The sequence below is a fragment of the Pleuronectes platessa genome, chromosome 2 (genome assembly GCF_947347685.1).
Source record: "Pleuronectes platessa chromosome 2, fPlePla1.1, whole genome shotgun sequence".
Classification (NCBI taxonomy): Eukaryota; Metazoa; Chordata; class Actinopteri; order Pleuronectiformes; family Pleuronectidae; genus Pleuronectes; species Pleuronectes platessa.
In genome coordinates this window covers 31262465-31288355 of record NC_070627.1, presented here as the reverse complement: position 1 = coordinate 31288355, position 25891 = coordinate 31262465, and the positions used below count along the sequence as shown (strand labels likewise).

The following is a 25891-nucleotide window of genomic DNA, read 5'->3' as shown; positions in this document are numbered from 1 at the left end:
AAATGGCCACTAAATCCAAAATGGTGGGCTTCCTGTTTAGTCTAGTATATCTATCCAAGAGACTTATTTGTTTGTTATGAAAAGACACATGCCCAAATCGATTTTTGTACATGTTGGCCAATCTTAGTGCCGGGGCTGCCCGTTAGGGGGCGCTAGTCAGTTATTTTGCCACGCCCACTTCCAATTACTCCAGAATACTAAAATATCCGCAGACCTTGAATTTCCTGCAAAGTTTCATAACTTTTTGAGCATGTCTAGACCCTGAAAAAGCCCCCCAAAGGGAAATAATAATAACTAGGGCTACGTTGTAGCACTAACGGGCCCGAGCACAGGCAATTTCAAGTCAGTTGCGGTCGGGGAAGAGAGAGCGATCGATGACCAAGCGCACGTCTCTGCCTTGCGTGCGTTTTAAGCTCTGCAGCAAGAATAAACGCTTCACTTCCTGTAGCCAGCAGGTGGCGCTAGGATTTTAAGTCATGGTGTCCTTGTAGATGTCATCAGATCGCGACTCTTGTCTTACATGTCTAGTTTGGAGTTGATTGGACCAAATATGTCCAAGATACAGACGCTCGTGTTTTGATGGCATGTGATCAGACTTTGACTCCACGCCATGGTCAGAGTATGGTGTTTTCCTATTTTGTAGCAGGTAAAAATACCAGTTAAATGTCAACAGTTGTCTTTATTGTCGTTCTGTTATTTAATAAATGCAACAAACTATAGTTTTTATATATATTGTATAACTATATATATATATATGTATATATATAACTTTATAACCTGTGTTATCAAATATGTTGTGCGGCTCGTGACAGATTTAAATTGGGGGAAGAGGGGACGAAATGGCTTTTTCAATAGTTACATTTTGTGTCTTGATCAAACCATGGTGTTACACTGACCTCTGGTGCCTTAATATTGGCACTACAGGTGTAATTCAATATTAAGTCACTAGAGAGCAGTGTTGGACCATTAACTACAGACATGGTGTTTTCATTTTGTTTATCAAATTTATAAGCCTCACCACGGTCACACAGATTGATGAAAAGTTTAAATTTTGATAACTTTAGATCTTCATCTTGTTTTGTACACATGCATCAAATTTTTACGTTGATTTGATGAAGGCCCTACGAGAAGTGAGTCAAACTGTAAGACATAGAAAAACAAGACATTTGCTGTTGCCACCAGGGGACGCTGTGATTTTAAGTCACGATTTCTGTACCGATGTCTTCTCACCACGGTCACACAGATTGATGAAAAGTTTAAATTTTGATAACTTTAGATCTTCATCTTGTTTTGTACACATGCATCAAATTTTTACGTTGATTTGATGAAGGCCCTACGAGAAGTGAGTCAAACTGTAAGACATAGAAAAACAAGACATTTGCTGTTGCCACCAGGGGACGCTGTGATTTTAAGTCACGATTTCTGTACCGATGTCTTCAGGTCGCGACTCTTGTCTTATGTGTATAGTTTGGACTCGATTGGACAAAATATGTCCAAGATACAGGAGCCTGTGTTTTGATGGCGTTTAATCAAACTTTGAGGCCACACCACGGTCAGACGGTTTTGCTAAAACTTAATCCTTCAATAACTTTAGATCTCCATTTTGTTGTGATGACGATCGTCTAAATTGTAAGTTGATTTGATGAAAGCTGTAGGAGGAGTACTTAAAAGAAAAAATATCGAATATGACCAAAATGGCCACTAAAGTCAAACTGGCGGGCTTCCTGTTGCGTTATTCATAATGCACTGATGGACTTTTTTGTGCATCTAGTCATGATACACAATAGTCTTTTTTTTCTTTGATGATCGGTGAATGCTAAATGAGGGGCTTTTCCGTAGGTGGCGCTATTGAGCGGTTTTGACACACCCGTTCCCAAATACTTCAGAATACGTAAACTTGCGCACATTTCTAATTTACTGTACACTTTAGAAACTTTTTGAGCACGTTAAAGCCCTCAAAAAGCCAATTCATTGAGCGAAGAAAAATAATAATAATAATAATCTTTTCAATTTCAATAGGTCCTCTCACCGATTTCGGTGCTCGGGCCCTAATAATAATAATAAAAATCCTTACAGATTCAATAGGGCCTCTCACCATTCGGTGCTCGGGCCCTAACTAGGGCTACGTTGTAGCACTTGCGGGCCCGAGCACCCGCACGTTGAAGCCTGTTGCGGTCGGTGGAGAGAGCGATCGATGACCAAGCGCACATCATCGATCGAGCATGCACTTCTCAACGTTGCATGCGTTTCGGCTCTGCGGCAGTAGGTTTGCCAGTAGGTGGCGCCATCACTATTATTACGCACAGACATATATATCTGTTCATGTAGGCGCTCTGATGTAGCGTGAGCAATTTTGTGTCAATTGGACAATGTTAACACAACTTAATTTTCACACTGATCAGTAGGTGGCGCTATGACCCTGAACTAATATTTATATGTGGAGCTGTTCAGATCAGTATTGTGATCATAGGTCAGTAGTTTGGAGCTGGTTGGATAATGCAGAGTGGATTAACAAAGTACTTCCTGTTTCCTGGTGAATCAGTAGGTGGCGCTATGACACTGAGGAAATATTGACACATAGAGCTGTTCAGGCTTGTACTCTTATCATGTGACAGAAGTTTGGTAGTGATAGGACAATGCACAGTGGAATTATGAAAACATCGTGTCCTTTGGCGAAGGATGATCCTTCGCCAAACATCAATGTTTACATGGTTTGAGGAAATGTCACAATTCTGACCTTGATTCAATGACTTGACTGAGCTCATTTGAGCTGTATATCTTAAAGCAGCCAGGAGCAGTTCATCAAAGTATAAAACATGTCACTTCCTGTAGCCACCAGGGGGCGCTGTAATTTCAAGTCATAATTTCTGTGTAGATGTCATCAGGATGGCACCCTTGTCTTACATGTCTAGTTTGGACTCGATTGGACAATGTATGTCCGAGATACAGAACCTCGTGTTTTGATGGCGTTTAATCAAACTCAAGACGCCGCGCCACGGTCACACGGTGTGACGAAAGGTCAATCTCTTAATCACTTTTTATCTCCATCTTGTTGTGATGGCACTGATCTTAATTTGAAGTTAATCTGATGAAAGCCCTGGGACAAGTGCATCAAGTAAAAATGTGGAATATGGAAAAAAAATGGCCACTTAATCCAAAATGGCGGCCTCCCTGTTTGGTCAAGCATACCTATCCAAGATATTTTTTTGTTTGTTATGAAACGACACATGTCCCGATAGATTTGTATAAATGTCGGCCATCGTAGTGCCGGGGTTGCCCTATAGGGGGCGCTGGTCAGTTTTTTTGCCACGCCCATTTCTTAAAACCATATGAATATCTTCAGGGGGGGGCTGTTGTTACACACATGTAGTTTGAGAGAATTAGAATCATGAACACTGAAGTTACAGCAATTTCGTGTTTCACGGCGAGTTGATGAACTTTAATGCCACGCCATTCATATGGCGTTTGACGAAAAGTCACGGTAATCTTATGTCTTCATTGTCAATGTCTTGGGACCCATTTGATACAGTTTGACATGGTTGAGGTCAGTGGATGAGGAGAAATTCATCCAAGTGTAAGACAAGCAAAAAACAAGACATTTCCTGTTGCCACCAGGGGGCGCTGCGGTTTTAAGTCATCATTTATGCATAGATGTCATCAGGCGGGGACTATTGTCTTACATGTCTAGTTTGGACTTGATTGGAACATGTATGTCCGAGATACAGATGCCCGTGTTTTGATGGCGTGTAACCAATTTTTAACGCCATGCCACGGTCACACGGTGTGATAAAAAAAAAATCCCTCAATCATTTTTTATCTCCATCTTGTTGTGATGACACTCATCTGAATTTGAAGTTGATCTGATGAAAGCCCTGGGACAAGTACGTAAAAGTAAAAATGTGGGATATTGCCAAAATGGCCACTAAAAGCAAAATGGCGGACTTCCTGTTGCGTTTTTCATAATGCTCCATGAGACTTTTTTTCATGACTGGTCACGATACACCTATATCCAGATTTTGATGAAAATCCGTTATGTGGAAACCTAGGGGCTGGTTCCAGGGGGCGCTGTAGAGCCATTTTGCCACGCCCAATTCCAATTACTCCAGAATACTAAAATATCCGCAGACCTTGAATTTCCTGCAAAGTTTCATAACTTTTTGAGCATGTCTAGACCCTGAAAAAGCCCCCCAAAGGGAAATAATAATAATAATAATAATAATAATAATAATAAAAATCCTTACAGATTCAATAGGGCCTCTCACCATTCGGTGCTCGGGCCCTAATAATAATAAAAATCCTTACAGATTCAATAGGGCCTCTCACCATTCGGTGCTCGGGCCCTAAATAGGGCTACGTTGTAGCACTTGCGGGCCCGAGCACCCGCACGTTGAAGCCTGTTGCGGTCGGTGGAGAGAGCGATCGATGACCAAGCGCACATCATCGATCGAGCATGCACTTCTCCACGTTAAATGCGCTCTGCGGCAGTAGGTTTGCCAGTAGGTGGCGCCATCACTATTATTACGCACAGACATATATATCTGTTCATGTAGGCGCTCTGATACAGCGTGAGCAATTTTGTGTCAATCGGACAATGTTAACACAACTTAATTTTCACACTGATCAGTAGGTGGCGCTCTGACCCTGAACTAATATTTATATGTGGAGCTGTTCAGATCAGTATTGTGATCATAGGTCAGTAGTTTGGAGCCGGTTGGATAATGCAGAGTGGATTAACAAAGTACTTCCTGTTTCCTGGCGAATCAGTAGGTGGCGCTATGACACTGAGGAAATATTGACACATAGAGCTGTTCAGGCTTGTACTCTTATCATGTGACAGAAGTTTGGTAGTGATAGGACAATGCACAGTGGACTTATGAAAACATCGTGTCCTTTGGCGAAGGATGATCCTTCGCCAAACATCAATGTTTACATGGTGTGAGGAAATGTCACAATTCTGACCTTGATTCAATGACTTGACTGAGCTCATTTGAGCTGTATATCTTAAAGCAGCCAGGAGCAGTTCATCAAAGTATAAAACATGTCACTTCCTGTAGCCACCAGGGGGCGCTGTAATTTCAAGTCATAATTTCTGTGTAGATGTCATCAGGATGGCACCCTTGTCTTACATGTCTAGTTTGGACTCGATTGGACAATGTATGTCCGAGATACAGAACCTCGTGTTTTGATGGCGTTTAATCAAACTCAAGACGCCACGCCACGGTCACACGGTGTGACGAAAGGTCAATCTCTTAATCACTTTTTATCTCCATCTTGTTGTGATGGCACTGATCTTAATTTGAAGTTAATCTGATGAAAGCCCTGGGACAAGTGCATCAAGTAAAAATGTGGAATATGGAAAAAAAATGGCCACTTAATCCAAAATGGCGGCCTCCCTGTTTGGTCAAGCATACCTATCCAAGATATTTTTTTGTTTGTTATGAAACGACACATGTCCCGATAGATTTGTATAAATGTCGGCCATCGTAGTGCCGGGGTTGCCCTATAGGGGGCGCTGGTCAGTTTTTTTGCCACGCCCATTTCTTAAAACCATATGAATATCTTCAGGGGGGGGCTGTTGTTACACACATGTAGTTTGAGAGAGATAGAATCATGAACACTGAAGTTACAGCAATTTCGTGTTTCACGGCGAGTTGATGAACTTTAATGCCACGCCATTCATATGGCGTTTGACGAAAAGTCACGGTAATCTTATGTCTTCATTGTCAATGTCTTGGGACCCATTTGATACAGTTTGACATGGTTGAGGTCAGTGGATGAGGAGAAATTCATCCAAGTGTAAGACAAGCAAAAAACAAGACATTTCCTGTTGCCACCAGGGGGCGCTGCGGTTTTAAGTCATCATTTATGCATAGATGTCATCAGGCGGGGACTATTGTCTTACATGTCTAGTTTGGACTTGATTGGAACATGTATGTCCGAGATACAGATGCCCGTGTTTTGATGGCGTGTAACCAATTTTTAACGCCATGCCACGGTCACACGGTGTGATAAAAAAAAAATCCCTCAATCATTTTTTATCTCCATCTTGTTGTGATGACACTCATCTGAATTTGAAGTTGATCTGATGAAAGCCCTGGGACAAGTACGTAAAAGTAAAAATGTGGGATATTGCCAAAATGGCCACTAAAAGCAAAATGGCGGACTTCCTGTTGCGTTTTTCATAATGCTCCATGAGACTTTTTTTCATGACTGGTCACGATACACCTATATCCAGATTTTGATGAAAATCCGTTATGTGGAAACCTAGGGGCTGGTTCCAGGGGGCGCTGTAGAGCCATTTTGCCACGCCCAATTCCAATTACTCCAGAATACTAAAATATCCGCAGACCTTGAATTTCCTGCAAAGTTTCATAACTTTTTGAGCATGTCTAGACCCTGAAAAAGCCCCCCAAAGGGAAATAATAATAATAATAATAATAATAATAATAATAAAAATCCTTACAGATTCAATAGGGCCTCTCACCATTCGGTGCTCGGGCCCTAAATAGGGCTACGTTGTAGCACTTGCGGGCCCGAGCACCCGCACGTTGAAGCCTGTTGCGGTCGGTGGAGAGAGCGATCGATGACCAAGCGCACATCATCGATCGAGCATGCACTTCTCCACGTTAAATGCGCTCTGCGGCAGTAGGTTTGCCAGTAGGTGGCGCCATCACTATTATTACGCACAGACATATATATCTGTTCATGTAGGCGCTCTGATACAGCGTGAGCAATTTTGTGTCAATCGGACAATGTTAACACAACTTAATTTTCACACTGATCAGTAGGTGGCGCTCTGACCCTGAACTAATATTTATATGTGGAGCTGTTCAGATCAGTATTGTGATCATAGGTCAGTAGTTTGGAGCCGGTTGGATAATGCAGAGTGGATTAACAAAGTACTTCCTGTTTCCTGGCGAATCAGTAGGTGGCGCTATGACACTGAGGAAATATTGACACATAGAGCTGTTCAGGCTTGTACTCTTATCATGTGACAGAAGTTTGGTAGTGATAGGACAATGCACAGTGGACTTATGAAAACATCGTGTCCTTTGGCGAAGGATGATCCTTCGCCAAACATCAATGTTTACATGGTGTGAGGAAATGTCACAATTCTGACCTTGATTCAATGACTTGACTGAGCTCATTTGAGCTGTATATCTTAAAGCAGCCAGGAGCAGTTCATCAAAGTATAAAACATGTCACTTCCTGTAGCCACCAGGGGGCGCTGTAATTTCAAGTCATAATTTCTGTGTAGATGTCATCAGGATGGCACCCTTGTCTTACATGTCTAGTTTGGACTCGATTGGACAATGTATGTCCGAGATACAGAACCTCGTGTTTTGATGGCGTTTAATCAAACTCAAGACGCCACGCCACGGTCACACGGTGTGACGAAAGGTCAATCTCTTAATCACTTTTTATCTCCATCTTGTTGTGATGGCACTGATCTTAATTTGAAGTTAATCTGATGAAAGCCCTGGGACAAGTGCATCAAGTAAAAATGTGGAATATGGAAAAAAAATGGCCACTTAATCCAAAATGGCGGCCTCCCTGTTTGGTCAAGCATACCTATCCAAGATATTTTTTTGTTTGTTATGAAACGACACATGTCCCGATAGATTTGTATAAATGTCGGCCATCGTAGTGCCGGGGTTGCCCTATAGGGGGCGCTGGTCAGTTTTTTTGCCACGCCCATTTCTTAAAACCATATGAATATCTTCAGGGGGGGGGCTGTTGTTACACACATGTAGTTTGAGAGAGATAGAATCATGAACACTGAAGTTACAGCAATTTCGTGTTTCACGGCGAGTTGATGAACTTTAATGCCACGCCATTCATATGGCGTTTGACGAAAAGTCACGGTAATCTTATGTCTTCATTGTCAATGTCTTGGGACCCATTTGATACAGTTTGACATGGTTGAGGTCAGTGGATGAGGAGAAATTCATCCAAGTGTAAGACAAGCAAAAAACAAGACATTTCCTGTTGCCACCAGGGGGCGCTGCGGTTTTAAGTCATCATTTATGCATAGATGTCATCAGGCGGGGACTATTGTCTTACATGTCTAGTTTGGACTTGATTGGAACATGTATGTCCGAGATACAGATGCCCGTGTTTTGATGGCGTGTAACCAATTTTTAACGCCATGCCACGGTCACACGGTGTGATAAAAAAAAAATCCCTCAATCATTTTTTATCTCCATCTTGTTGTGATGACACTCATCTGAATTTGAAGTTGATCTGATGAAAGCCCTGGGACAAGTACGTAAAAGTAAAAATGTGGGATATTGCCAAAATGGCCACTAAAAGCAAAATGGCGGACTTCCTGTTGCGTTTTTCATAATGCTCCATGAGACTTTTTTTCATGACTGGTCACGATACACCTATATCCAGATTTTGATGAAAATCCGTTATGTGGAAACCTAGGGGCTGGTTCCAGGGGGCGCTGTAGAGCCATTTTGCCACGCCCAATTCCAATTACTCCAGAATACTAAAATATCCGCAGATCTTGAATTTCCTGCAAAGTTTCATAACTTTTTGAGCATGTCTAGACCCTGAAAAAGCCCCCCAAAGGGAAATAATAATAATAATAATAATAACTAGGGCTACGTTGTAGCACTTGCGGGCCCGAGCACCCGCACGTTGAAGCCTGTTGCGGTCGGTGGAGAGAGCGATCGATGACCAAGCGCACATCATCGATCGAGCATGCACTTCTCCACGTTGCATGCGTTTTGCGCTCTGCGGCAGTAGGTTTCCCAGTAGGTGGCGCCATCACTATTATTACACACAGACTTATAGATCTGTTCAAGTAGCCGCTCTTATGTAGCGTGAGCAGTTTCGTGTCAATTGGAAAATTTTACCACAATGTAATTTTCACACTGATCAGTAGGTGGCGCTATGACCCTGAACTAATGTTTATATATGGAGCTGTTCAGATCAGGATTGTGATCATAGGTCAGAAGTTTGGAGCCGGTTGGATAAGGCAGTGTGGATTAACAAAGTACTTCCTGTTTCATGGATAATCAGTAGGTGGCGCTATGACACTGAGGAAATATTGACACATAGAGCTGTTCAGGCTTGTACTCTTATCATGTGACAGAAGTTTGGTAGTGATAGGACAATGCACAGTGGACTTATGAAAACATCGTGTCCTTTGGCGAAGGATGATCCTTCGCCGCACATCAATGTTTACACGGTTTGAGGAAACGTCACAATTCTGACCATGATCTAATGACTTGACTGATCTGATTTGAGCTGTATATTGTAAATCAGCCAGGAGCAGTTCATCAAAGTATAAAACATGTCACTTCCTGTAGCCACCAGGGGGCGCTGTAATTTCAAGTCATAATTTCTGTGTAGATGTCATCAGGATGGCACCCTTGTCTTACATGTCTAGTTTGGACTCGATTGGACAATGTATGTCCGAGATACAGAACCTCGTGTTTTGATGGCGTTTAATCAAACTCAAGACGCCACGCCACGGTCACACGGTGTGACGAAAGGTCAATCTCTTAATCACTTTTTATCTCCATCTTGTTGTGATGGCACTGATCTTAATTTGAAGTTAATCTGATGAAAGCCCTGGGACAAGTGCATCAAGTAAAAATGTGGAATATGGGAAAAAAATGGCCACTTAATCCAAAATGGCGGCCTCCCTGTTTGGTCAAGCATACCTATCCAAGATATTTTTTTGTTTGTTATGAAACGACACATGTCCCGATAGATTTGTATAAATGTCGGCCATCGTAGTGCCGGGGTTGCCCTATAGGGGGCGCTGGTCAGTTTTTTTGCCACGCCCATTTCTTAAAACCATATGAATATCTTCAGGGGGGGGCTGTTGTTACACACATGTAGTTTGAGAGAGATAGAATCATGAACACTGAAGTTACAGCAATTTCATGTTTCACGGCGAGTTGATGAACTTTAATGCCACGCCATTCATATGGCGTTTGACGAAAAGTCACGGTAATCTTATGTCTTCATTGTCAATGTCTTGGGACCCATTTGATACAGTTTGACATGGTTGAGGTCAGTGGATGAGGAGAAATTCATCCAAGTGTAAGACAAGCAAAAAACAAGACATTTCCTGTTGCCACCAGGGGGCGCTGCGGTTTTAAGTCATCATTTATGCATAGATGTCATCAGGCGGGGACTATTGTCTTACATGTCTAGTTTGGACTTGATTGGAACATGTATGTCCGAGATACAGATGCCCGTGTTTTGATGGCATGTAACCAATTTTTAACGCCATGCCACGGTCACACGGTGTGATAAAAAAAAAATCCCTCAATCATTTTTTATCTCCATCTTGTTGTGATGACACTCATCTGAATTTGAAGTTGATCTGATGAAAGCCCTGGGACAAGTACGTAAAAGTAAAAATGTGGGATATTGCCAAAATGGCCACTAAAAGCAAAATGGCGGACTTCCTGTTGCGTTTTTCATAATGCTCCATGAGACTTTTTTTCATGACTGGTCACGATACACCTATATCCAGATTTTGATGAAAATCCGTTATGTGGAAACCTAGGGGCTGGTTCCAGGGGGCGCTGTAGAGCCATTTTGCCACGCCCAATTCCAATTACTCCAGAATACTAAAATATCCGCAGACCTTGAATTTCCTGCAAAGTTTCATAACTTTTTGAGCATGTCTAGACCCTGAAAAAGCCCCCCAAAGGGAAATAATAATAATAACTAGGGCTACGTTGTAGCACTTGCGGGCCCGAGCACCCGCACGTTGAAGCCTGTTGCGGTCGGTGGAGAGAGCGATCGATGACCAAGCGCACATCATCGATCGAGCATGCACTTCTCCACAATAAATGTGTTTTGCGCTCTGCGGCAGTAGGATTGCCAGTAGGTGGCGCCATCACTATTATTACGCACAGACATCTATTTATCTGTTCATGTAGGCGCTCTGATGTAGCGTGAGCAATTTTGTGTCAATCGGACAATGTTAACACAACTTAATATTCACACTGATCAGTAGGTGGCGCTATGACCCTGAACTAATATTTATATGTGGAGCTGTTCAGATTAGTATTGTGATCATAGGTCAGTAGTTTGGAGCCGGTTGGATAATGCAGAGTGGATTAACAAAGTACTTCCTGTTTCCTGGCGAATCAGTAGGTGGCGCTATGACACTGAGGAAATATTGACACATAGAGCTGTTCAGGCTTGTACTCTTATCATGTGACAGAAGTTTGGTAGTGATAGGACAATGCACAGTGGACTTATGAAAACATCGTGTCCTTTGGCGAAGGATGATCCTTCGCCAAACATCAATGTTTACATGGTTTGAGGAAATGTCACAATTCTGACCTTGATTCAATGACTTGACTGAGCTCATTTGAGCTGTATATCTTAAAGCAGCCAGGAGCAGTTCATCAAAGTATAAAACATGTCACTTCCTGTAGCCACCAGGGGGCGCTGTAATTTCAAGTCATAATTTCTGTGTAGATGTCATCAGGATGGCACCCTTGTCTTACATGTCTAGTTTGGACTCGATTGGACAATGTATGTCCGAGATACAGAACCTCGTGTTTTGATGGCGTTTAATCAAACTCAAGACGCCACGCCACGGTCACACGGTGTGACGAAAGGTCAATCTCTTAATCACTTTTTATCTCCATCTTGTTGTGATGGCACTGATCTTAATTTGAAGTTAATCTGATGAAAGCCCTGGGACAAGTGCATCAAGTAAAAATGTGGAATATGGAAAAAAAATGGCCACTTAATCCAAAATGGCGGCCTCCCTGTTTGGTCAAGCATACCTATCCAAGATATTTTTTTGTTTGTTATGAAACGACACATGTCCCGATAGATTTGTATAAATGTCGGCCATCGTAGTGCCGGGGTTGCCCTATAGGGGGCGCTGGTCAGTTTTTTTGCCACGCCCATTTCTTAAAACCATATGAATATCTTCAGGGGGGGGCTGTTGTTACACACATGTAGTTTGAGAGAGATAGAACCATGAACACTGAAGTTACAGCAATTTCGTGTTTCACGGCGAGTTGATGAACTTTAATGCCACGCCATTCATATGGCGTTTGACGAAAAGTCACGGTAATCTTATGTCTTCATTGTCAATGTCTTGGGACCCATTTGATACAGTTTGACATGGTTGAGGTCAGTGGATGAGGAGAAATTCATCCAAGTGTAAGACAAGCAAAAAACAAGACATTTCCTGTTGCCACCAGGGGGCGCTGCGGTTTTAAGTCATCATTTATGCATAGATGTCATCAGGCGGGGACTATTGTCTTACATGTCTAGTTTGGACTTGATTGGAACATGTATGTCCGAGATACAGATGCCCGTGTTTTGATGGCGTGTAACCAATTTTTAACGCCATGCCACGGTCACACGGTGTGATAAAAAAAAAATCCCTCAATCATTTTTTATCTCCATCTTGTTGTGATGACACTCATCTGAATTTGAAGTTGATCTGATGAAAGCCCTGGGACAAGTACGTAAAAGTAAAAATGTGGGATATTGCCAAAATGGCCACTAAAAGCAAAATGGCGGACTTCCTGTTGCGTTTTTCATAATGCTCCATGAGACTTTTTTTCATGACTGGTCACGATACACCTATATCCAGATTTTGATGAAAATCCGTTATGTGGAAACCTAGGGGCTGGTTCCAGGGGGCGCTGTAGAGCCATTTTGCCACGCCCAATTCCAATTACTCCAGAATACTAAAATATCCGCAGACCTTGAATTTCCTGCAAAGTTTCATAACTTTTTGAGCATGTCTAGACCCTGAAAAAGCCCCCCAAAGGGAAATAATAATAATAATAATAATAAAAATCCTTACAGATTCAATAGGGCCTCTCACCATTCGGTGCTCGGGCCCTAACTAGGGCTACGTTGTAGCACTTGCGGGCCCGAGCACCCGCACGTTGAAGCCTGTTGCGGTCGGTGGAGAGAGCGATCGATGACCAAGCGCACATCATCGATCGAGCATGCACTTCTCCACGTTGCATGCGTTTTGCGCTCTGCGGCAGTAGGTTTGCCAGTAGGTGGCGCCATCACTATTATTACACACAGACTTATAGATCTGTTCAAGTAGCCGCTCTGATGTAGCGTGAGCAGTTTGGTGTCAATTGGAAAATTTTACCACAATGTAATTTTCACACTGATCAGTAGGTGGCGCTATGACCGTGAACTAATGTTTATATATGGAGCTGTTCAGATCAGGATTGTGATCATAGGTCAGAAGTTTGGAGCAGGTTGGATAAGGCAGTGTGGATTAACAAAGTACTTCCTGTTTCATGGATAATCAGTAGGTGGCGCTATGACACTGAGGAAATATTGACACATAGAGCTGTTCAGGCTTGTACTCTTATCATGTGACAGAAGTTTTGTAGTGATAGGACAATGCACAGTGGACTTATGAAAACATCGTGTCCTTTGGCGAAGGATGATCCTTCGCCGCACCTCAACGTTTAAATGGTTTGAGGAAATGTCACAATTCTGACCTTGATTCAATGACTTGACTGAGCTCATTTGAGCTGTATATCTTAAAGCAGCCAGGAGCAGTTCATCAAAGTATAAAACATGTCACTTCCTGTAGCCACCAGGGGGCGCTGTAATTTCAAGTCATAATTTCTGTGTAGATGTCATCAGGATGGCACCCTTGTCTTACATGTCTAGTTTGGACTCGATTGGACAATGTATGTCCGAGATACAGAACCTCGTGTTTTGATGGCGTTTAATCAAACTCAAGACGCCACGCCACGGTCACACGGTGTGACGAAAGGTCAATCTCTTAATCACTTTTTATCTCCATCTTGTTGTGATGGCACTGATCTTAATTTGAAGTTAATCTGATGAAAGCCCTGGGACAAGTGCATCAAGTAAAAATGTGGAATATGGAAAAAAAATGGCCACTTAATCCAAAATGGCGGCCTCCCTGTTTGGTCAAGCATACCTATCCAAGATATTTTTTTGTTTGTTATGAAACGACACATGTCCCGATAGATTTGTATAAATGTCGGCCATCGTAGTGCCGGGGTTGCCCTATAGGGGGCGCTGGTCAGTTTTTTTGCCACGCCCATTTCTTAAAACCATATGAATATCTTCAGGGGGGGGCTGTTGTTACACACATGTAGTTTGAGAGAGATAGAATCATGAACACTGAAGTTACAGCAATTTCGTGTTTCACGGCGAGTTGATGAACTTTAATGCCACGCCATTCATATGGCGTTTGACGAAAAGTCACGGTAATCTTATGTCTTCATTGTCAATGTCTTGGGACCCATTTGATACAGTTTGACATGGTTGAGGTCAGTGGATGAGGAGAAATTCATCCAAGTGTAAGACAAGCAAAAAACAAGACATTTCCTGTTGCCACCAGGGGGCGCTGCGGTTTTAAGTCATCATTTATGCATAGATGTCATCAGGCGGGGACTATTGTCTTACATGTCTAGTTTGGACTTGATTGGAACATGTATGTCCGAGATACAGATGCCCGTGTTTTGATGGCGTGTAACCAATTTTTAACGCCATGCCACGGTCACACGGTGTGATAAAAAAAAAATCCCTCAATCATTTTTTATCTCCATCTTGTTGTGATGACACTCATCTGAATTTGAAGTTGATCTGATGAAAGCCCTGGGACAAGTACGTAAAAGTAAAAATGTGGGATATTGCCAAAATGGCCACTAAAAGCAAAATGGCGGACTTCCTGTTGCGTTTTTCATAATGCTCCATGAGACTTTTTTTCATGACTGGTCACGATACACCTATATCCAGATTTTGATGAAAATCCGTTATGTGGAAACCTAGGGGCTGGTTCCAGGGGGCGCTGTAGAGCCATTTTGCCACGCCCAATTCCAATTACTCCAGAATACTAAAATATCCGCAGACCTTGAATTTCCTGCAAAGTTTCATAACTTTTTGAGCATGTCTAGACCCTGAAAAAGCCCCCCAAAGGGAAATAATAATAATAATAATAATAATAATAATAATAATAATAATAATAATAAAAATCCTTACAGATTCAATAGGGCCTCTCACCATTCGGTGCTCGGGCCCTAATAATAATAATAATAAAAATCCTTACAGATTCAATAGGGCCTCTCACCATTTGGTGCTCGGGCCCTAATAATAATAAAAATCCTTACAGATTCAATAGGGCCTCTCACCATTCGGTGCTCGGGCCCTAACTAGGGCTATGTTGTAGCACTTGCGGGCCCGAGCACCCGCACGTTGAAGCCTGTTGCGGTCGGTGGAGAGAGCGATCGATGACCAAGCGCACATCATCGATCGAGCATGCACTTCTCCACGTTAAATGCGTTTTGCGCTCTGCGGCAGTAGGTTTGCCAATAGGTGGCGCCATCACTATTATTACGCACAGACATATATATCTGTTCAAGTAGGCGCTCTGATGTAGCGTGAGAAATTTTGTGTCAATTGGACAATGTTTCCGCAACTTAATTTTCACACTGATCAATAGGTGGCGCTATGATCCTGAACTAATATTCATATATGGAGCTGTTCTATTCAGGATTGTGATCATAGGTCAGTAGTTTGGAGCCGGTTGGATAATGCAGAGTGGATTAACAAAGTACTTCCTGTTTCCTGGCGAATCAGTAGGTGGCGCTATGACACTGAGGAAATATTGACACATAGAGCTGTTCAGGCTTGGACTCTGACCATGTGACAGAAGTTTTGTAGTGATAGGACAATGCACAGTGGAGTTATGATAACATCGTGTCCTTTGGCGAAGGAAAATCCTTCGCCGCACATCAATGTTTACACGGTTTGAGGAAACGTCACAATTCTGACCATGATCTAATGACTTGACTGATCTGATTTGAGCTGTATATTGTAAATCAGCCAGGAGCAGTTCATCAAAGTATAAAACATGTCACTTCCTGTAGCCACCAGGGGGCGCTGTAATTTCAAGTCATAATTTCTGTGTAGATGTCATCAGGATGGCACCCTTGTCTTACATGTCTAGTTTGGACTCGATTGGACAATGTATGTCCGAGATACAGAACCTCGTGTTTTGATGGCGTTTAATCAAACTCAAGACGCCACGCCACGGTCACACGGTGTGACGAAAGGTCAATCTCTTAATCACTTTTTATCTCCATCTTGTTGTGATGGCACTGATCTTAATTTGAAGTTAATCTGATGAAAGCCCTGGGACAACGTTATGAAACGACACATGTCCCGATAGATTTGTATAAATGTCGGCCATCGTAGTGCCGGGGTTGCCCTATAGGGGGCGCTGGTCAGTTTTTTTGCCACGCCCATTTCTTAAAACCATATGAATATCTTCAGGGGGGGGCTGTTGTTACACACATGTAGTTTGAGAGAGATAGAATCATGAACACTGAAGTTACAGCAATTTCGTGTTTCACGGCGAGTTGATGAACTTTAATGCCACGCCATTCATATGGCGTTTGACGAAAAGTCACGGTAATCTTATGTCTTCATTGTCAATGTCTTGGGACCCATTTGATACAGTTTGACATGGTTGAGGTCAGTGGATGAGGAGAAATTCATCCAAGTGTAAGACAAGCAAAAAACAAGACATTTCCTGTTGCCACCAGGGGGCGCTGCGGTTTTAAGTCATCATTTATGCATAGATGTCATCAGGCGGGGACTATTGTCTTACATGTCTAGTTTGGACTTGATTGGAACATGTATGTCCGAGATACAGATGCCCGTGTTTTGATGGCGTGTAACCAATTTTTAACGCCATGCCACGGTCACACGGTGTGATAAAAAAAAAATCCCTCAATCACTTTTTATCTCCATCTTGTTGTGATGACACTCGTCTAATTTTTAAGTTGATCTGATGAAAGCTCTACGACAAGTACATTAAAGTAAAAATGTGGAATTTGGCCAAAATGGCCACTAAATCAAAAATGGCGGGCTTCCTGTTGCATTTTTCATAATGCTCCAATAGACTTTTTTCTATGATTAGTCACGTTACACCAGTGTCTAGATTTTGGGGAAAATCGCTTATGTGGAAACCTAGGGGCTGGTTCCAGGGGGCGCTGTTGAGCCATTTTGCCACGCCCAATTCAAATTACTCCAGAATACTAAATTGTCCGCAGACCTTGAATTTCCTGCAAAGTTTCACAACTTTTCGAGCATGTCTAGACCCTGAAAAAGCCCCCCGAAGGGAAATAATAATAACTAGGGCTACGTTGTAGCACTTGCGGGCCCGAGCACCCGCACGTTGAAGCCTGTTGCGGTCGGTGGAGAGAGCGATCGATGACCAAGCGCACATCATCGATCGAGCATGCACGTCTCCACGTTAAATGCGTTTTGCGCTCTGCGGCAGTAGGTTTGCCAGTAGGTGGCGCCATCCCTATTATTACGCACAGACATATATATCTGTTCATGTAGGCGCTCTGATGTAGCGTGAGCAATTTTGTGTCAATTGGACAATGTTAACACAACTTAATTTTCACACTGATCAGTAGGTGGCGCTATGACCCTGAACTAATATTTATATGTGGAGCTGTTCAGAATAGTATTGTGATCATAGGTCAGTAGTTTGGAGCCGGTTGGATAATGCAGAGTGGATTAACAAAGTACTTCCTGTTTCCTGGCGAATCAGTAGGTGGCGCTATGACACTGAGGAAATATTGACACATAGAGCTGTTCAGGCTTGTACTCTTATCATGTGACAGAAGTTTGGTAGTGATAGGACAATGCACAGTGGAGTTATGATAACATCGTGTCCTTTGGCGAAGGATGATCCTTCGCCGCACCTCAATGTTTAAATGGTTTGAGGAAATGTCACAATTCTGACCTTGATTCAATGACTTGACTGAGCTCATTTGAGCTGTATATCGTAAAGCAGCCAGGAGCAGTTCATCAAAGTATAAAACATGTCACTTCCTGTAGCCACCAGGGGGCGCTGTAATTTCAAGTCATAATTTCTGTGTAGATGTCATCAGGATGGCACCCTTGTCTTACATGTCTAGTTTGGACTCGATTGGACAATGTATGTCCGAGATACAGAACCTCGTGTTTTGATGGCGTTTAATCAAACTCAAGACGCCACGCCACGGTCACACGGTGTGACGAAAGGTCAATCTCTTAATCACTTTTTATCTCCATCTTGTTGTGATGGCACTGATCTTAATTTGAAGTTAATCTGATGAAAGCCCTGGGACAAGTGCATCAAGTAAAAATGTGGAATATGGAAAAAAAATGGCCACTTAATCCAAAATGGCGGCCTCCCTGTTTGGTCAAGCATACCTATCCAAGATATTTTTTTGTTTGTTATGAAACGACACATGTCCCGATAGATTTGTATAAATGTCGGCCATCGTAGTGCCGGGGTTGCCCTATAGGGGGCGCTGGTCAGTTTTTTTGCCACGCCCATTTCTTAAAACCATATGAATATCTTCAGGGGGGGGCTGTTGTTACACACATGTAGTTTGAGAGAGATAGAATCATGAACACTGAAGTTACAGCAATTTCGTGTTTCACGGCGAGTTGATGAACTTTAATGCCACGCCATTCATATGGCGTTTGACGAAAAGTCACGGTAATCTTATGTCTTCATTGTCAATGTCTTGGGACCCATTTGATACAGTTTGACATGGTTGAGGTCAGTGGATGAGGAGAAATTCATCCAAGTGTAAGACAAGCAAAAAACAAGACATTTCCTGTTGCCACCAGGGGGCGCTGCGGTTTTAAGTCATCATTTATGCATAGATGTCATCAGGCGGGGACTATTGTCTTACATGTCTAGTTTGGACTTGATTGGACCATGTATGTTCGAGATACAGATGCTCGTGTTTTGATGGCGTGTAACCAAACTTTAACGCCACGCCACGGTCACACGGTGTGAAGGGAAAAAAATCCCTAAATCAGTTTTTATCTCAATCTTGTTGTGATGACACTCATCTGAATTTGAAGTTGATCTGATGAAAGCTCTACGACAAGTAAATCAAAGTAAAAATGTGGAATAGGGCTAAAATGGCCACTAAATCCAAAATGGCGGGCTTCCTGTTTAGTCTAGCATATCTATCCAAGAGACTTATTTGTTTGGTATGAAAAGACACATGCCCAAATCGAATTTTGTACATGTCGGCCAATCGTAGTGCCGGGGCTGCCCGTTAGGGGGCGCTAGTCAGTTATTTTGCCTAGCCCATTCCTTAAAACCATATGAAAATCTTCAGGGGGGGGATGTTGTTGCACACATGTAGTTTGAGTGAGATAGAACCATGAACACTGAAGTTAAAGCAATTTCGTGCTTCACGGCGAGGTGATGAACTTTGATGCAACGCCATTAATATGGCGTTTGACGAAAAGTCACAGTTATCTTATGCCTTCATTATCAATGTCTTGAGACCCATTTGGTACAGTTTGACATGGTTGAGATCAGTGGATGAGGAGGAATACATCCAAGTGTAAGACAAGCAAAAAACAAGACATTTCCTGGTGCCACCAGGGGGCGCTGTGATTTTAAGTCATTATTTCTGTGTAGATGTCATCAGGCCGGGACTCTTGTCTTACATGTCTAGTTTGGACTTGATTGGACCATGTATGTTCGAGATACAGATGCCCGTGTTTTGATGGCGTGGAACCAAACTTTGACGACACGCCACGGTCACACGAAGTGACGGAAAAAAATTCCGTTGATCATTTTTTTTCTCAATCTTGTTGTGATGATACCCGTCTAATTTTTAAGTTGATCTGATGAAAGCTCTACGACAAGTACATTAAAGTAAAAATGTGGAATTTGGCCAAAATGGCCACTAAATCCAAAATGGCGGGCTTCCTGTTGCATTTTTCACAATGCGCCAATAGACTTTTTTATATGATTAGTCACGTTACACCAGTGTCTAGATTTTGGTGAAAATCGCTTATGTGGAAACCTAGGGGCTGGTTCCAGGGGGCGCTGTTGAGCCATTTTGCCACGCCCAATTCAAATTACTCCAGAATACTAAATTGTCCGCAGACCTTGAATTTCCTGCAAAGTTTCACAACTTTTTGAGCATGTTTAGACCCTGAAAAAGCCCCCGAAAGGGAAATAATAATAACTAGGGCTACGTTGTAGCACTTGCGGGCCCGAGCACCCGCACGTTGAAGCCTGTTGCGGTCGGTGGAGAGAGCGATCGATGACCAAGCGCACATCATCGATCGAGCATGCACTTCTCCACGTTGCATGCGTTTTGCGCTCTGCGGCAGTAGGTTTGCCAGTAGGTGGCGCCATCACTATTATTACGCACAGACATATATATCTGTTCATGTAGGCTCTCTGATGTAGCGTGAGCAATTTTGTGTCAATTGGACAATGTTAACACAACTTAATTTTCACACTGATCAGTAGGTGGCGCTATGACCCTGATCTAATATTTATATGTGGAGCTGTTCAGATCAGTATTGTGATCATAGGTCAGTAGTTTGGAGCCGGTTGGATAATGCAGAGTGGATTAACAAAGTACTTCCTGTTTCCTGGCGAATCAGTAGGTGGCGCTATGACACTGAGGAAATATTGACACATAGAGCTGTTCAGGCTTGGACTCTGACCATGTGACAGAAGTTTTGTAGTGATAGGACAATGCACAGTGGAGTTATGATAACATCGTGTCCTTTGGCGAAGGAGAATCCTTCGCCGCACATCAATGTTTACACGGTTTGAGGAAACGTCACAATTCTGACCATGATCTAATGACTTGACTGATCTGATTTGAGCTGTATATCGTAAATCAGCCAGGAGCAGTTCATCAAAGTATAAAACATGTCACTTCCTGTAGCCACCAGGGGGCGCTGTAATTTCAAGTCATAATTTCTGTGTAGATGTCATCAGGATGGCACCCTTGTCTTACATGTCTAGTTTGGACTCGATTGGACAATGTATGTCCGAGATACAGAACCTCGTGTTTTGATGGCGTTTAATCAAACTCAAGACGCCACGCCACGGTCACACGGTGTGACGAAAGGTCAATCTCTTAATCACTTTTTATCTCCATCTTGTTGTGATGGCACTGATCTTAATTTGAAGTTAATCTGATGAAAGCCCTGGGACAAGTGCATCAAGTAAAAATGTGGAATATGGAAAAAAAATGGCCACTTAATCCAAAATGGCGGCCTCCCTGTTTGGTCAAGCATACCTATCCAAGATATTTTTTTGTTTGTTATGAAACGACACATGTCCCGATAGATTTGTATAAATGTCGGCCATCGTAGTGCCGGGGTTGCCCTATAGGGGGCGCTGGTCAGTTTTTTTGCCACGCCCATTTCTTAAAACCATATGAATATCTTCAGGGGGGGGCTGTTGTTACACACATGTAGTTTGAGAGAATTAGAATCATGAACACTGAAGTTACAGCAATTTCGTGTTTCACGGCGAGTTGATGAACTTTAATGCCACGCCATTCATATGGCGTTTGACGAAAAGTCACGGTAATCTTATGTCTTCATTGTCAATGTCTTGGGACCCATTTGATACAGTTTGACATGGTTGAGGTCAGTGGATGAGGAGAAATTCATCCAAGTGTAAGACAAGCAAAAAACAAGACATTTCCTGTTGCCACCAGGGGGCGCTGCGGTTTTAAGTCATCATTTATGCATAGATGTCATCAGGCGGGGACTATTGTCTTACATGTCTAGTTTGGACTTGATTGGAACATGTATGTCCGAGATACAGATGCCCGTGTTTTGATGGCGTGTAACCAATTTTTAACGCCATGCCACGGTCACACGGTGTGATAAAAAAAAAATCCCTCAATCATTTTTTATCTCCATCTTGTTGTGATGACACTCATCTGAATTTGAAGTTGATCTGATGAAAGCCCTGGGACAAGTACGTAAAAGTAAAAATGTGGGATATTGCCAAAATGGCCACTAAAAGCAAAATGGCGGACTTCCTGTTGCGTTTTTCATAATGCTCCATGAGACTTTTTTTCATGACTGGTCACGATACACCTATATCCAGATTTTGATGAAAATCCGTTATGTGGAAACCTAGGGGCTGGTTCCAGGGGGCGCTGTAGAGCCATTTTGCCACGCCCAATTCCAATTACTCCAGAATACTAAAATATCCGCAGACCTTGAATTTCCTGCAAAGTTTCATAACTTTTTGAGCATGTCTAGACCCTGAAAAAGCCCCCCAAAGGGAAATAATAATAATAATAATAATAATAATAATAATAAAAATCCTTACAGATTCAATAGGGCCTCTCACCATTCGGTGCTCGGGCCCTAATAATAATAATAATAATAAAAATCCTTACAGATTCAATAGGGCCTCTCACCATTCGGTGCTCGGGCCCTAACTAGGGCTACGTTGTAGCACTTGCGGGCCCGAGCACCCGCACGTTGAAGCCTGTTGCGGTCGGTGGAGAGAGCGATCGATGACTAAGCGCACATCATCGATCGAGCATGCACTTCTCCACGTTGCATGCGTTTTGCGCTCTGCGGCAGTAGGTTTGCCAGTAGGTGGCGCCATCACTATTATTACACACAGACTTATAGATCTGTTCAAGTAGCCGCTCTGATGTAGCGTGAGCAGTTTCGTGTCAATTGGAAAATTTTACCACAATGTAATTTTCACACTGATCAGTAGGTGGCGCTATGACCCTGAACTAATGTTTATATATGGAGCTGTTCAGATCAGGATTGTGATCATAGGTCAGAAGTTTGGAGCCGGTTGGATAAGGCAGTGTGGATTAACAAAGTACTTCCTGTTTCATGGATAATCAGTAGGTGGCGCTATGACACTGAGGAAATATTGACACATAGAGCTGTTCAGGCTTGTACTCTTATCATGTGACAGAAGTTTGGTAGTGATAGGACAATGCACAGTGGACTTATGAAAACATCGTGTCCTTTGGCGAAGGATGATCCTTCGCCGCACCTCAATGTTTAAATGGTTTGAGGAAATTTCACAATTCTGACCTTGATTCAATGACTTGACTGAGCTCATTTGAGCTGTATATCTTAAAGCAGCCAGGAGCAGTTCATCAAAGAATAAAACATGTCAATTCATGTTGCCACCAGGGGGCGCTGTGATTTCAAGTCATAATTTCTGTGTAGATGTCATCAGGCCGAAACTCTTGTCTTACATGTCTAGTTTGGACTTGATTGGACCATGTATGTTCGAGATACAGATGCTCGTGTTTTGATGGCGTGTAACCAAACTTTAATGCCACGCCACGGTCACACGGTGTGAAGGGAAAAAAATCCCTTAATCAGTCTTTATCTCAATCTTGTTGTGATGACACTCATCTGAATTTGAAGTTGATCTGATGAAAGCTCTACGACAAGTAAATCAAAGTAAAAATGTGGAATAGGGCTAAAATGGCCACTAAATCCAAAATGGTGGGCTTCCTGTTTAGTCTAGTATATCTATCCAAGAGACTTATTTGTTTGTTATGAAAAGACACATGCCCAAATCGATTTTTGTACATGTCGGCCAATCTTAGTGCCGGGGCTGCCCGTTAGGGGGCGCTAGTCAGTTATTTTGACACGCCCATTCCTTAAAACCATATGAAAATCTTCAGGGGGGGGATGTTGTTGCACACATGTAGTTTGAGTGAGATAGAACCATGAACACTGAAGTTAGAGCAATTTCGTGTTTCGCGGCGAGTTGATGAACTTTGATGCCACGCCATTAATATGGCGTTTGACGAAAAGGCACAGTTATCTTATGCCTTCATTATCAATGTCTTGAGACCCATTTGATACAGTTTGACATGGTTGAGGTCAGTGGATGAGGAGGAATACATCCAAGTGTAAGACAAGCAAAAAACAAGACATTTCCTGGTGCCACCAGGGGGCGCTGTGATTTTAAGTCATTATTTCTGTGTAGATGTCATCAGGCCGGGACTCTTCTCTTACATGTCTAGTTTGGACTTGATTGGACCATGTATGTTCGAGATACAGATGCTCGTGTTTTGATGGCGTGGAACCAAACTTTGACGACACGCCACGGTCACACGAAGTGACGGAAAAAAATTCCGTTGATCAATTTTTTTCTCAATCTTGTTGTGATGACACGCGTCTAATTTTTAAGTTGATCTGATGAAAGCTCTACGACAAGTACATTAAACTAAAAATGTGGAATTTGACCAAAATGGCCACTAAATCCAAAATGGCGGGCTGCCTGTTGCGTTTTTCATAATGCTCCAAGAGACTTTTTTCTATGATTATTCACGTTACACCAGTGTCTAGATTTTGGTGAAAATCGCTTATGTGGAAACCTAAGGGCTGGTTCCAGGGGGCGCTGTTGAGCCGTTTTGCCACGCCCATTTCCAAATACTCCAGATTACGTAAATTTTCACCACTCTCTAATTTACTGGAAAGTTTAAAAACTTTTTGAGCACGTTGAAGCCCTCAAAAAGCCAATTCATTGTTCGGAGAATAATAAGAATAACTAGGGCTACGTTGTAGCACTTGCGGGCCCGAGCACCCGCACGTTGAAGCCTGTTGCGGTCGGTGGAGAGAGCGATCGATGACCAAGCGCACATCATCGATCGAGCATGCACTTCTCAACGTTGCATGCGTTTCGGCTCTGCGGCAGTAGGTTTGCCAGTAGGTGGCGCCATCACTATTATTACACACAGACTTATAGATCTGTTCAAGTAGCCGCTCTGATGTAGCGTGAGCAGTTTCGTGTCAATTGGAACATTTTACCACAATGTAATTTTCACACTGATCAGTAGGTGGCGCTATGACCGTGAACTAATGTTTATATATGGAGCTGTTCAGATCAGGATTGTGATCATAGGTCAGAAGTTTGGAGCCCGTTGGATAAGGCAGTGTGGATTAACAAAGTACTTCCTGTTTCATGGATAATCAGTAGGTGGCGCTATGACACTGAGGAAATATTGACACATAGAGCTGTTCAGGCTTGTACTCTTATCATGTGACAGAAGTTTGGTAGTGATAGGAAAATGCACAGTGGACTTATGAAAACATCGTGTCCTTTGGCGAAGGATGATCCTTCGCCGCACCTCAATGTTTAAATGGTTTGAGGAAATGTCACAATTCTGACCTTGATTCAATGACTTGACTGAGCTCATTTGAGCTGTATATCTTAAAGCAGCCAGGAGCAGTTCATCAAAGAATAAAACATGTCAATTCATGTTGCCACCAGGGGGCGCTGTGATTTCAAGTCATAATTTCTGTGTAGATGTCATCAGGATGGCACCCTTGTCTTACATGTCTAGTTTGGACTCGATTGGACAATGTATGTCCGAGATACAGAACCTCGTGTTTTGATGGCGTTTAATCAAACTCAAGACGCCACGCCACGGTCACACGGTGTGACGAAAGGTCAATCTCTTAATCACTTTTTATCTCCATCTTGTTGTGATGGCACTGATCTTAATTTGAAGTTAATCTGATGAAAGCCCTGGGACAAGTGCATCAAGTAAAAATGTGGAATATGGAAAAAAAATGGCCACTTAATCCAAAATGGCGGCCTCCCTGTTTGGTCAAGCATACCTATCCAAGATATTTTTTTGTTTGTTATGAAACGACACATGTCCCGATAGATTTGTATAAATGTCGGCCATCGTAGTGCCGGGGTTGCCCTATAGGGGGCGCTGGTCAGTTTTTTTGCCACGCCCATTTCTTAAAACCATATGAATATCTTCAGGGGGGGGCTGTTGTTACACACATGTAGTTTGAGAGAGATAGAATCATGAACACTGAAGTTACAGCAATTTCGTGTTTCACGGCGAGTTGATGAACTTTAATGCCACGCCATTCATATGGCGTTTGACGAAAAGTCACGGTAATCTTATGTCTTCATTGTCAATGTCTTGGGACCCATTTGATACAGTTTGACATGGTTGAGGTCAGTGGATGAGGAGAAATTCATCCAAGTGTAAGACAAGCAAAAAACAAGACATTTCCTGTTGCCACCAGGGGGCGCTGCGGTTTTAAGTCATCATTTATGCAT

At 42.7% G+C, this 25891-nt stretch overlaps 1 protein-coding gene across 1 annotated transcript in view; it reads right to left on the bottom strand.

Moving 5' to 3' along the window:
* Positions 1–25891, bottom strand: part of LOC128446732 (piggyBac transposable element-derived protein 4-like) — a 291349-nt gene that overhangs the window by 11109 nt on the left and 254349 nt on the right. The window lies entirely within an intron of this gene.